Source organism: Manis javanica, chromosome 14, assembly GCF_040802235.1.
Source record: "Manis javanica isolate MJ-LG chromosome 14, MJ_LKY, whole genome shotgun sequence".
In the NCBI taxonomy this organism is placed as follows: Eukaryota; Metazoa; Chordata; class Mammalia; order Pholidota; family Manidae; genus Manis; species Manis javanica.
The window spans coordinates 45,549,782-45,564,269 of record NC_133169.1 but is presented as its reverse complement, the minus strand read 5'-3'; the positions used below and the strand labels follow the sequence as shown (position 1 = coordinate 45,564,269).

The following is a 14,488-nucleotide window of genomic DNA, read 5'->3' as shown; positions in this document are numbered from 1 at the left end:
TTCATTGCTGAGATAGTCAATAATGAAGATATAAGATATATAAACAAACTAAGGTATAAAAACAACCTAAGATACATAAACAACCTAAGATATGACACAAAAACAATGTGTCTGTCAACAAGTGAATTAATGAAGAAATTATGTATACTATGCAGTGATATATATATGGCGATATCAACATATATACATATAGTATGTGTGTTACCATATATAACATATGTATCATATATATGTCTATATATATAATGGAACATCTTTAGGCCATGAGAAAGAACATCCAGCCATTGGCGACAACCTGCCTGAACCTTGAGAATGCTGTTCTATGTGAAAACATTCAGACAGAGTAAGAGAAGTACTGTATGCTATCACTTGTATGTGGAATCTGAAAAAGCTAGACTCATAGAAACACATAGAATGATGGTCACCAGGTTCTGCGGAGTAGGGGAAACATTCTAAGGCTGGTCCCCCATTACACACCTCCAGTCACAAGATGAGTAAGTTCTTGAGACCCGTTGTGCACCATGGTGATTATAGCTAGTGATGTTTTATTTATACTTGAAATTTGCCAAGTAAATGTTATTTTTGGCAATTAAGTGATGTGATAAAGGTATTAACACCAAGGGGTTAATCATTTTGTAATATATAAGTGTATCAAATCCATACATGTACACCTTAAACTGCACAATGTTGATGTCAATTTTATTTTGATAATCTGGAAAAAATGTACAGCATGTGATGCATCTAATACAAAATATTAGAAATCTCCAGTCAATTTGTGCTTTTAGCAACACTATGATATATTATTATGTTAGCAAATTTCTTCTCTTTCTCTACTGACATAAAAGTCCTTAGCTCACCAGATCTAGGAGAGGATTACAGGGAAGAAAGCAAGTAAGAAAATCCCAACTTCCATGCATGAAAATTTCAATTAGTACTTAATAATTGACTACTACATGTCTACATCATCATCATTGAAAAGTACCATTAGTAGATGATAACAATAACATTTTCAAGGTTCTTAATATGTATTACCAAATTGTTCTTTTAAATGTTTGTTTCATATTTAATGACCACCTAGAGTATATTATAAGAAAACTTTAGTAATATTTATTCTTATTGCTTTATAATCTTCAATTGTAAAAGACAAAACAGTGCCTTTTACTCATTAAGATTTTACATAATATCGTCATACTTTCTATTAAATGTTTTATTGTATTTATTTAATATAAAATCTTTAGTTAATGTCATAATAAATAAATATCTACTCCCATTATATGTGGTTTTCTAGTTTTTTCTACTAATAAAGCCATTTAATTTAGTAGAAACATTTGCTACTTTGCAATCATTTGTAGAGTAAATTGCCTAAGATAATGTAACATTAAATAAATTATATTTAATAATATAAATAACACTTAATTTTTATTGTGATATACTTAACATATAACATTGTACAAAACTAGTACCTAAAACTAAGGTATATACTTTGACATATGTATGTATTTGAAATGATTACCACTGTGCATTTAGCTAACATATATATCACATAGTTGCAATTTATTTTCCTGTGATGAAAAGTTTTAAAATCTACTCATTTAGCAACTTCCAAATATACACAGCATTTTTAAATAGAGTCACCATAATGTTTACTATAGCCCCAGGATATATTTACTTTTAAACTGGAAATTTATATCTTTTAACCCTCCTTCACTCATTTTTCCTGTGAATTTTAATGAATTTTTAATAACTATAGAGTTTAAAATATAATTGTACTGTTCCACAAAAAGATAGAAGTTATGTTTTTCTATTTATATATGCATATATAATAATTACATCCTATATAACATTATTGTATTATTACTTTTACAAATTTTTATAATTTTAGTGGAAGGGAAATGGAAGATGTGGGTCATTCTGATTTCTTAATAATGAGTGACTTTGGTGATTTTAATTGGTACCAGAGAGAGAGCACTGCCTTTTTAGATGTAAGTGTTTATAAATCAAATATGTGTGAGAACTTAACTTATTATCAGGGTTTTGGAAATATCATGACTTTTCCACACTAGAAGATAGGGAAACCTGATATTTTTTTCCGTATATATGAATCATGGATATCCTTTAAGCATTGAGTGTAGATACAGAGACAGCACACACATCAATTATGTTTTCTACTATTTTTTATGGAGAGAGTTCCTTTTGAGCCTATTTTTCGTTGCCTCCGGAGCGTCTTTATTCCCAAAGCTCCACATGATCCGGCTGAGTGCGGGTGTAAGGACGGTGCACAGTACCGCCGGGGACTTACCTGCCCTGGAGGGCGGTGCGACTTAAGTCTCACACATGAGGAAATACACGGCCCCTAGTACATTGTGGCCACAGCCACGTGGAAGGAACACGTAGAAAATGGCTTTTTCCCTGCCTCTGGTGATTTAATGTGGAGGACAGTAAGGAGAACTTGCATGTAAGCAGCAGAAACCAGGGAGAAAGGGACGAGGAGGGAAATGGTCCCACCTGTGGAAACCCCTCGTTCGCAGCGTGTTGTGTCCTCACAGGGCACTTCAGCACGGCAGGGCCTCCCCAGAGAAAGTGACCGATGGCCCTTGGGCCGCAGAAGGGGCCGTGGAGGGCGTGAGCTGTGTGGCTCAGGGCGCTGACGGTCCCAGATCGCCAGCACCCTGCAGCCGTGAGCTGCGGAGAGGCGCCGCGGGTGGCGGAGGCTACACCCCGGCCCTAACGCACAGCAGCCAAGGGAAGGCGCGCGCCCCCCAGGAGCGTGAGGCTCAGAAACATCTGGAAGCGGCAGCATGCGAGTGGGACAGCTCTGCTGCCTGAAAGAAAGTTGGCGACCATTTGGGGAACGATGTTGCTGCCGAGCAAGATCCCCATAACAGAGAGACGGCTGAGCAGGAACACACTGGGTGCGGAGGCGCGGGTCCCTGCGGGTCAGGAGGGTCCTGACTGTGCTCTCTGCTGCAGCCAGCAGGAAAACGATGGGTGTAAGGGCGGAGAAACCAGGCTTGTTTGGGAAGAGGAGGAGTCCCCAAAGAATGAAGTCACTGCTGAAAGTGTGATTCTCACGTCCCATCATGGATTCCCCTTTTACCTGAAAAGAAAAAGTAAATCAATAAGTAAGAACTAAAAAATGCAGCTGTGAAAATCTGAAACACATTTATACGGAGACTCATCATAAGTGAGAGCTAAGGGTGCATACTCACAATTAAAGTCAAAGGACAGCCAACCAGCTTTGGACGTGGGCATGCTTTACACAGTGGGCATTTATTTGTTACAGTAGGCTGATGATGTCCAGTATATTGAGTGACCTTAACTCCCTGTAATGTCTCAAAGTCATCATTTCCATATTTTTTACTCAGCTTCAGTATTGTCTCAAAAGGCACCTTACCCAGCAAGCCTATCCCTGAGCATTTACCATCTCAGTACTATCATCCACTCCCTAAATGTGTGGTCCTCCCGACTGGGTCTCTTTTCGTTTCTGTGCAATCACTTTTCACCTTTTAGGTGAAATAATAATAAACTTATGAAACACATTTACAGTCTGTTGTCATTGTAGCCATGAGCATTTAAACTTTCTAATGGGCTTTTGTTTTATACCCTGGACTAGCCAAATGGCTAGAACAGTGCTGGCTAAATGGCAGTTCTTCAATATCGGTTGAATACATGAATAAATAAATTGGCCACAGAATGCAATTTGTTCTCTCATTTTTCATTTGGATAAAGCATAAAGAAAATTAAAAGTATTGTCTCTGGGTCTTTCCTACATAATAAGAAGTCAAATGCTATAAAAACACTAGCATGATCTATGTTTGTAATTTGAAATATCACCTAGATTTAAATGTTCAAAAACAAAAACAAAATTCAGTCAGAATTAACAGTCAATATAAAAAAAATTTACTTTGGCCTGTTTTATCACCTTAAAGAAATTTAATTATATTTTATTAATACTTCATACAGGGAATCATTGGTTCTTAATGATATTGTTTACATGTGGATAATTATTAACTGTTAACTGTGTTATGTTAAGCAAACTCAGCATGTATGATTTACCCCTCAATATAAGCAGATAAATACACATGCACACATACATACATACATATATATATGTATACACATACATCAAAGTGGTGCAGTATATGAAAACAGTAATTCAGTTTTCTGACCACCAATAAATGGAAACATTATCAAAAATATAAAAACTAAAAGTTGAAATGCCATGTGACCCAGTATTTTCGCTTCTGGGAAAGGGCCAAAAAAAAGTAAAATAACCCATTTTAAAAGATAAGTACATTCTTATGTTTTCTGATTACTATTATTATTAGTTTTGTATCATGACTCTATTTTATTTCTACCAGTACTTTATTGTTATTATTATGATAATTTAAAGTATATTTTAAGCTATTATACTAGAGAGAGAAACAGAGGTAGAAAGAAAGGGTAATATTCAGGATAGAAGAGAATATAACTGAGTAAAGCAAACTGCAAGTCCCCGAGGTTCATCAGAGGTGCACTGTGTGTCCCTGGCAGGGAAACTGCTCTTGGAGTCTCCGAGAGAAGAGGACACTCTGTTGAATGAATGTTTGCTTGGCTTCCTCACGCAGACACTCACACATGGATGCGTGTGCAATGGCGCAGGAATGCTCCTTATTGTGGAATCAATCAGCAGTTTCCCGTGAGTTCACTGTATACTGGCCATTTGATGTTATAATTCTTAGCCTTTTTGACTTTTTGAGTCACTGCAACATAAGGAATCCTTGCAAGGTGATCTAACCTCTGCTACTTTTTGCCATTTGGTTTTATGGAGTCACGCTTATAGTGTTTCATAGTGACATGAAATGTATGATGCCCAATGCTGAACGGCCCCGGTAAGTCCCTGAAGTGGGGGCTGCATTTACGCACCCTCACAATTACAAAATTCTCCTGACTTTCATAACAATCACCATCTCCTCTTTACTTGGCCAGCATACATGCCTCTCATGGGTTATTCCTTTTCGTGGTACTGTGCAGCCTGCACTATGCCCCTTTCAGGTCATGCTGGCTCCAAAATATCCATTCTACACTCTTCTTCAATCGCGCACACCTGCATGGGCTCAGTACCATCCATGTACAATCCCATACTTCGTAGTTCCTGAAGCCAGGGCAGTGTGGCCAAGCAGTGAATTTTAGACAATGCCAACAGAAGGGTGCTGGAAGCAGAGACAGGTACCCTTCTTATTCTTTCATCCTGCCAGTTAGCATCTTCATGGGATGCTGCACGGTCCTGCATTCTTCCTGGAGTTGCTGTGTGGGGAACTAGCCTCAGGGACACAGGAACAGAAAGCTGTGAGCCTCCTGGCAATTTACTAGTGATCATGACAGTGTGGGAATATTTATGAAAAATAGCTCACTAAACTGTTCCAAAAACTGATTTGGGAAGAGAAAGGCAGGAGGGGGCTCTGTGGTAAATTTTTACTTTATTCAGAATTTCTAATAAATCATAAATTTTGGAGAAAAGGGTCTAACTATAATTTCAGGATGTCTTATTAAAAATGTATAACACTGGCTTTTATGAAATAAACTCAAAGTATTGCAATATTCTATGTGCATACCATTATATTTACACTAAAAATGAAATCTTATTATCACTGGTTCCTATTTATAGTGAAACTGAAGAATTCATGTTTACATGGCCTCCTCTTTCTTACATCCTTGCCACACCCATAGTCTCCCTCACCATCTCTGACGTTTTGAGGTCTAACAATCTCTGATTTCCTGCAAACTTCTCCTTCCTTGGACACTTCCTTGCTCTCTTTAGACATTTCTTTCTTGACTCTCTTTTTGCTCAGACCTGGGTGTCCTGTCAGGTCATCGTGTCTGACTGACAGCTGACCTGCCCGGGTGCAGACATGCTTTCTTAGGCCTGGTGAGAACCACTCGGCCCTTCTGACTCGGCCCTCAACATTCCCCACGGAGTCTTTCGCTCTCCCCCCATGAGCTGTTTCTCTTCGCACCACGCAGGCCAGGGCCTCGTTGATGAATCCTTCTGTAACTAGTACACGGGGCTCACTGGTGCCTCAGAAGCTTCAGAAAACCCCTTCCTGGAGGATGCCCACCATTCAGGCATCTGCTTCAATGTCAATGTCACTTTTTAAAGAGAATCTGAGAAGCATGGGGTGGGGTGGTGCCTCCATCCAGGAATTTGCTTCAAAGTAGTTGAGAGTTTCAAGGGAGGAATGGAACAGATGGTTTGGGGGGACAAGGAGAAGCAGGCAAGTACCTGCCACCATGAAATCCTGTTGCCTGTGGCTTTGCAGAGACGAAATAGCCACCCTTTACAAGGGTGACATGGGGAGTCGTGAACCCAGAGGATAGCTGGAGAAGGAATTGGAGGGAAGATGAGAAAACCACTGTGTAGAGGGAGGGGGGTGCTCACGCGGTCCAGGCATTCCTCAGGATGCAGCAAAGATTACTGTGTCACAAGGGAATGGTTTTATATTTAAAACCGTTGTAAAGTTAAACATGGATTTCTTCTTTTGTTATAAGAGTAAAGCTCATTTTTCTTCTGGTTAAAGAACATAAGAGTCCTCCTTCTCTGGCCCTTTCCCCATCACATCTTCTCTGTGTAGCAGATGTTATTCCCAGCTCTTCAGGACCCGAGGGCACCGCGTCTGCTAAGGGAAGAGCGGGTGGCCTGCCTCTTCCGCCAGACAGACGCTCCAGGGAAGGCCTCTTGGTGGCTGTGATATGCTGGGCATTGAGGGTCTCCTGGGTGCTTCAGATTCAATGAATGAACCTACTTATCCCACAGAGCACACGCTACAGATAGGCAGATAAAGAGAAGGACTTGCTTTACCTAAGTGATTCTGCTTATTTTCATTTTTTGATAAATCCATAAATCAACTAAGTGATTACAAAGAAAACAATATGAACTTCAAAAGACACACAGTTTACTTTATTTTACACATAATTATTATGACAGCTAAACATGATTGAACATTTTTGTATGTCGGCAAGATTTTAAGTGTCTTGCGTTCTTTAGCACCTTACAGTTCTTAAGTATCTATCATCAAAATCTGCAAAGAGCCCACAGAGATTAAACAACATACCCAGGGTCTCTGGCTTAACCACATCCGGAGGTCCTGGTGTCAGAACTCATGTTCTAAAGTAACGCCATTTTCCTCACAAACTTTCATCTGTTTCACACAAAATAGGAATCCATTTAGCAGCATCTTGTTCTTTTGAAAGAGCAAAGGATGGCCAAGCCGCATAGTTTTGTGTTTGTGTGAGCTGTCCAGTCTTACTTTTAAAACTGCCTTTTCCCAAGTGCATTCTCTTTAAATCAGACAACTGAGTTCACATCTGAGTGAAGTTGGACCATGAATTTTTGTCCCAATTACCTTCTCTCTGTGTAACAAAATGAGAATATTGAACCTACCTCAGTGTGAACATCAAAGTAAAATATTAAGCAAAATGAAGTCACAAGTAATTAGTGAAAGATATTTTATGTTCATTATATTGTTGTTATAATTTTTTATGATGTTAAACTTATTTTAGTCTGAGTGAAGATTTAACTAATCCGCTTAATGTGTCTTAAAGAGACTATAGAATTAAAATAATTAATGAAATCACCTGTGGTCAAAGTATGACTACATTTAGGGGAACAAACAAGATGTAAAACAGAATAAAGTGTTTAGTTATTAAAGATCCTGAAGTCTGGCAGTCAGGTAGAAGGCAATTTCTTCAACTCACCCTTCTTCTGAAGTCTGTAGGTGCTACTTATAAAGTACCCCAGGACCCAGCAAAGCTGGGGCCGCCCCAGGCAGCCTGGTACCATGCTCACTAGGTCATTCCTCTGTTCAGTCCCCGAGAGGCGGGGCACATGATGCTGGCTAACATGCCCGGACAAAAAAAAGGAAAGGAAAAGTAGTGAAAGATGGGAGTAATATTAAACAAAAATGACAAAGGTAAAAAAATTAAAAATAATTTATACACGTTATTTTTTTAAACTATTGTCTTACAGTTCATTTTGTATTTTTATCACTAAGTCTTTGGAAAGCACACAAAAACAAACTAGAAAATATATAGCTATATTAATAAATATATACTTCTATTTTTTACTTTGCAAATTCAACAGCCTCTGTGCAAAATTTCTTGATTGAAAATTATTATGGATGTATGATCATTTAACAGTAAAATATAAGAAATGTCCTGTGAGCACCTAAGTCCTACATTGTGTGACCTATTTTCTGTTCTTCCTTGTTGGGTAAAAAGTACATGTTAGGGAAAATTTTTTCTGATTTTCAATGGCACGATTACAAAATCAAATTGGAATATTTTGTTATGGTGCATATTTTTAAAAAACAAACTTGTAATTCAAGCCCCATGGATGTGTTGGAACACATATATTACATAAATAACCAGTTAATGAAAATAGTTAATCTTTGAGAACTGAATGGAAACAGATTTTTCAGAAAATACATTAATACCAAGTGAACTAATATATAATTTTATTTAAATTAATCTGCTGACTTTCATATGTCATTTACATCACAAGGAAAATACACACAGAGGTGGTGAGGTAATGCAAAAGTCCTTAGTATCATTGGTCACAGCAAAATTAAAACTGAAACAAAAATGTGTTAGAATACCTATGCTAGCATAGCTAAAATGAAAAAGATTGATATTATTCACAATTGTTATCAACTGGGAAAAAGTATACATGTGCTCGTGGGATTACAGAACTGAACAACCATGTAAAAAACAGTTTATTAAAAGTCATTAATTTACCAAAAGAAATAAAATCATATCATATAAGGAAACTAAACACAATTTTAGTCACAATAGTTACAGCTGGAAAATAGCCCACGTGTCTATCAACAAATATTGGGCAACAAATGGTGATATATTCAGACAAGAGAATACTAATTAACAGTAAAAAAGAGCAGACTGCTGATGAAAGTAAAATTGTTCAGGAATCTTTGGGAACATATGAAGTTTTGCGATGAGGACACAATACATACAAAGTACCTACTATATGTTTTAAATTGCCTGGAATTTTAGGATGGACCAAACTAAAGGATACAGACACAAATCAAAGCAGGGGTTGTGATTCACTGGAAAAGGGCACAGGGACATTTCTGGCTGGGTCTGGTCTCAGGCTGGAGGGTGTGTAGTACAAAAGAGGTGTTATCAAAACTGATGGATGATATGCTTCAGAAGTAAGGATTCTGGTGTTTGCAAATTATACCTCAGTTGTGAAAAATATCAACAATTACATGTCAAAATTACTTGATGACTTAGTTAATTCTGTGAACAAATATTGTGAGGTGTGGTATGGAAACATTTTAATAAGGACTTGTGATCAACAGGTTTTTAACAGTCGACAATTAATTTCTGATGACAAGGTAACAGACAATCCCAATATATGGAGATCCATCTGTATTTCAAAGACAAAGGGAAATAACAGCTATAGATATAATGCAATAATAACTTCCCTCTAGGAATCTCTCACTCAGTTACTATTTAAGGCAGGAAACTGGCCCATAAGCCTTGTCAGGGCTCCCTTGACCTCATTGTTCCTCAGACTGTAGATGAGGGGGTTCAGCACATGGCTGAAGATAGTATAAAATGCTGACACAACCTTGTCATGGTTAGCTGACCTATAGGATATTTGTCTCATATAGGTAAAAATGGCAGCTCCGTAAAACAGTCCCACTACAGCCAAATGTGAAGAGCACATGGAAAAAGCCTTTTTGTGGGCTTCTGCAGAGCACATCTGGGGAACAGCAGCCAGGATGAGACTGTAGGAGGTCAGGATGAGGAAAAACAGGACCAGGAGCATTAACACACAGCATATGTGCATGGTGTACTCAAAGACAGATGTGTCAGCACAAGCCAAATGCACCAGAGCGGGTGCCTCACAGAAGAAATGGTCAATCTCATGAGCCCTGCGAAATGGGAAGCTCAGGGTGGCAGCAGCTTGCATGAGCCCATCAGCTGCCCCCAGGAACCAGGACCCCCAGGTCATTCTCAGGCATAATTGCCAGCTCATGAGGATTGGATGTCTCAGGGAGTGGCGAATAGCTACATTAGCCATCATAGGATACGGTTGCTAAGAGGAAGCACTCTCCCCCTTCCAAAGTGATGAAAAACAATATCTGAACAACACAGCCAGTGGGGGAGATGGACTTTCTCCCTGTCACATAGTCAGCAGCCATCTTGGGCACAATAGTGCAGACCAGCATCATGTCCATGAGGGAGGCTGGCTCACCAGGAAGTACATGGGCGTGTGCAGCCAGGGGTCTCGGTGAATCAACAGGATCACGAGGGCGTTGCCCAGGAGGGAGGTGAAGGCAACTGCCAGAGTCATCACAAGGAGAAACAGGTGGGCTCCTGAGTGGTTAAAGAGCCCCAGGAGGATGAAATCTGAGGTGGTGTTCCCACTCGCCATGGTTTCACACAGGACTGACACTGCAAATGGAGAAGCAGATGAGTTCCAGGATTCACAGCGCTTCGTTTCATTTGTTTTTGCTTGGAAAGCACTTGTGTGCTTTCAAAACCTTCATCAGCCATTTGCAATAATCTATTAACTTCGGCATAAAATTAATTTCAGCATTTTCTCATTTTCAAGATTTTATTATACATACTTTCAGGTTTAGTTTGCATAACTGAAATAATGAATAGGAATTCTTGATAAGTTGAATTTGCTTTCTAAATGTGTCTTGTGTTCTCTGATAGCAACATAAATGGACATTATTTACATAATTTGTTACGTATATTTTGTGCTAGCTTGTATTATGCACAGTCAATAGTCTTAGAAGCTGAATTTCATTGATTTATTTATCTATATAAAAGCTAAATACTTGATAATGAGGGTTACACCTGTATAAGACATCAAAACTTTTTGAAACTTAGCAGAATCAGATAATTTTTCCCAATGTTGGGTAATCAAGAAAGGCATTCTTTCCCTTCCAAACAAAATAGTTTATGTTCTCTGGTCTAGGAACTGACAGGACTGAGTCTGACGATGGAAACATAACTTAATCGGGAATTGTTAGTGCCTTTAGCTTGACTGCATCATGTTATACCCTGGAAACAATAATGACCTTCTTAGAATGCTTTCCCCCAGTGCAAGACTGTACTGCTTAATGCACTCTCCTGAACTGTATAAAGGCACCTTTGTAAGGACACTGATTCCCCCAAATTCACAGGAAAACAATGCTTTCTGAGTAAAGAATAGAAAAATTTCCTTAGTTTTTGACCCAACACACAAATTAATTTCTTCTGATTAAAATAAATCTATTTTTTTCTTCTGTTTCCAGTCTTTTACTTAGAATGTTTCTAAAACCGCTAGATCTTCATTCATTCTCAGAATCATCTCTCTGAAAATTGTAATAGAAGGCACAAATATATACCCTTCCTCTTTCTTATAGATTTAGAGAAAATTTAGAAGAGTGCTTATAATTTTCCTTCTACGTTTTTCTGATTTCCCTAACAACATTAAGACTATAATTCTTTTTCCTCAGGATGCTAAGATGATTGATCAATCTGTGCTGTAAAAAATAAAATATAACAGCCAAATCATTCATTGGACTGAATTGACAGGTTATTACTACAGCTTTTACCTGATGGCTGTCAGCTTGCATACATTTCAGTTCTTCAGATGGTTTAATAGACAAATAGAAGCTTTTTTTCTGTGAATCTATACAGAATAAGCAGCAAAACTATAGATTTCTTCCTAGAGTTCAAAATCCATAAACAAATCACTAAATATTAGAGATTAGTGGGACCGACTCTTAGTAGATAAAAATGATGACCGGAGCAGCCTGGATCTGCACCCCTCGGAGCAGCCTCACCCTGCTGCACCTCTGTGCGCACGAAGGACCTTCAGGGCTGCCAGCATCTGACATGCTCATATCAGGGTCTCAGTCCTACCAAGGGGTGGGGCCTATTGACATAATTTGCTAAAAATAGTCTTATTAGTTTGACAGACCTACATAAGTCTGACTCTTTGAATGCCAATGATACTCAATTTTCAGGGATTTTAGAGATTACCAGAACTTTATAATACATCCTTACACCCTTTCAAGAAAGCTGTGACTCTTTTAAAATTAAAGGAAAATCATAAATAAATGTCCTTGAAAAAGGATGATGATTTAAAAATACATTAAAGAGTCAGTCATGGTGATTCTTGCATTACTTGTTGAACTTTTCAAAAGCAAGGAAGATTTAAGAGTCTCCTATTGAGGTATGAGCTTCAGTCAAAGAATGATGAAGCACATGATATAATTAAGCAACTTTTTTCCTCAGTGAACTTAATTTTACTGCTGTTAAATTTGTTTGTATCCATTTAGTAGTATTTATTTCATTTCATTTCATTTTTGTTTGTTTTAGCTAAGTAACAAATTTTTTTATATTGAGTTTTTAATAAATATATTGGTTGATATTTTATTGCATATTGAAATATATAATATTGATATGCAGTTTTATATTGGTTTCAAATATACAATACAGTGATTCAACATCTATACATATTATTAAATAAAATCTTTTATATTAGCAATGGCAGTTACAGAAAAATTCATTAACTGGTGAGATTCTTTTTGGGCTGCTTTTCAAGATTTTGTTATTGTTTGTACTTGATATTTTCAGTTTGAAAGCAAACCTTGGTAATTGGCTCCATTTTTAAAACTCTTTTCCCTATTGAAATAGAGTTGATATACAATATTAGATTGGTTTCAGATGTACTACATAGTGACTTGATAATTATATACATTACTCTATGCTCACCATAGTAGGTGTAGTTACACACTTAACATACACAGGTATTACAATATTATTGGTTATCCTCTGTATCCATTCCTATGAGTAATATATTTTATAATTTGGAGTTTATAGCTGTTTACGCACTTCAGCTTTTTCACATCCCCTCTATCTCCTCCAAACTCTAAGATTTCACTTGAATGTGGAATCTAAAAATCTAAACAAACAAAAAAGATACAGAACCACAGATATTAACCACTCATTTTGCCTTGACTTGTCTAAGAGTATATGTAAGTATCACATTCCACAACTAAATATTTTAAAAAATATTTTTCATGGAATTGTTGATGGGAAACTGTCTCTGTGCAAATGGGAGGCGCTGTCATCGCTAAGTCTGGCTGAGATGCAGTGACAGTCACTTTGTTTGTTTAGAAGGAGAGCATATCCTGGATTTTAGTTACACTTCTGCCTGTGGACTTTAAATCTTACAAAGTGGCAGATCTTACTTGGGCTTGGAACATAGTTGACCACTTGCATGAAATCTACATTTAAAGTCATGATGTTACTTCCTCCCCCAAGCCCAATGCTCCTAGATAAGTAAAAGTAGTACATGAGGGACAGGTTACCATGTGTTATGTAAGAACATTGGCAAGAGTGGAAATAACATTTTCAATGAATTTTCTTCTTTTCCTGTTCTGAGCCCTGCTGTGCCTTGGGCCAAGGGCTCCTGAAGCCATGCTCTAGCAACACAGGGTTTCAACTGTCCGGTGGCAGAAAGAGGCTGTGAGCTGCAGATCAAATGTTCCCTGGGTTCCCAGGGGTGTGCGAATGAAGACCAGATGTGCTCCACGTCAGAAGGGAAATGGACACACCACTCACATTTCCATCAGAAAACCAAAAGTGCAGAGAACCTGGGTGTCTGCATTGAGATTAATTTAGGGCTATTTATTAAAGCATGGGCATGATTTAGGGAAATCAAATGAAACCCATTTTAACAAGAAGAGGAAGTATTATCCATCCTTCCTCCTAAAGACATGCAGGGATAGAGTAGATTCTAGACTTAAGAGAGGCTGCTTGGAAAAGGCCACCTGCACATCTGTTAATGTGTCAAAAAGAAAGCATGAGTACTGAGCTGGGAACCCGAAATTCTATCAAAGTAGCTTATCATTATCAATTTTCCCTTTAGTGCTTGTTCTTCTGGTATCATAACCAAAAAATGGTTGTAAAGACCAGTATCCAGGAACTCTATTACCATATATTCTTCTAGCAGTTGTACTGTCAGAGTACTGTGTTTAAGTATTTTATCTATTTAAAGTTAATTTATGTAAATGACACATGCTAGGGGGTCAATTCATTCTTCTGCTTGTGGTTATTCAGTTTTTCCAGCACCATTTGGTGAAGAGACTCTCCTTTCCCAGCTGCATATATTTGGCTCCTTGGCCAATTATTAGTTGACCTTATTTGTCAGCTTTTATTTTGGCCTCATGACTCTGTCCTCTGGTTTATGGGTATATTTTTATTCCAGTGCTATGCCAAGTTGGTGACTATGGCTTGTGCTGCAGTTTGAAGATACCAATGTGATGTGTCCAGCTTTGGTCTTGCTCAGGACTGCTGCAGCTATTCTGGAACTTTTGTGTTCTCTACAGATTTTAGGACTATTTCCTACTGCAGTGAAAATGTCATTGGAATTTTAATAAGAATTGAATTGAATCTATAGATGATTTTAAGTAAAATTTCTTTG

The 14,488-nt window shown here is 37.9% G+C and overlaps 1 pseudogene; it reads right to left on the bottom strand.

Moving 5' to 3' along the window:
* Window positions 1–9,496: 9,496 nt before the first annotated feature.
* LOC140846009 (olfactory receptor 2T8-like) lies at window positions 9,497–10,435 on the bottom strand (annotated as a pseudogene).
* Window positions 10,436–14,488: the final 4,053 nt, after the last annotated feature.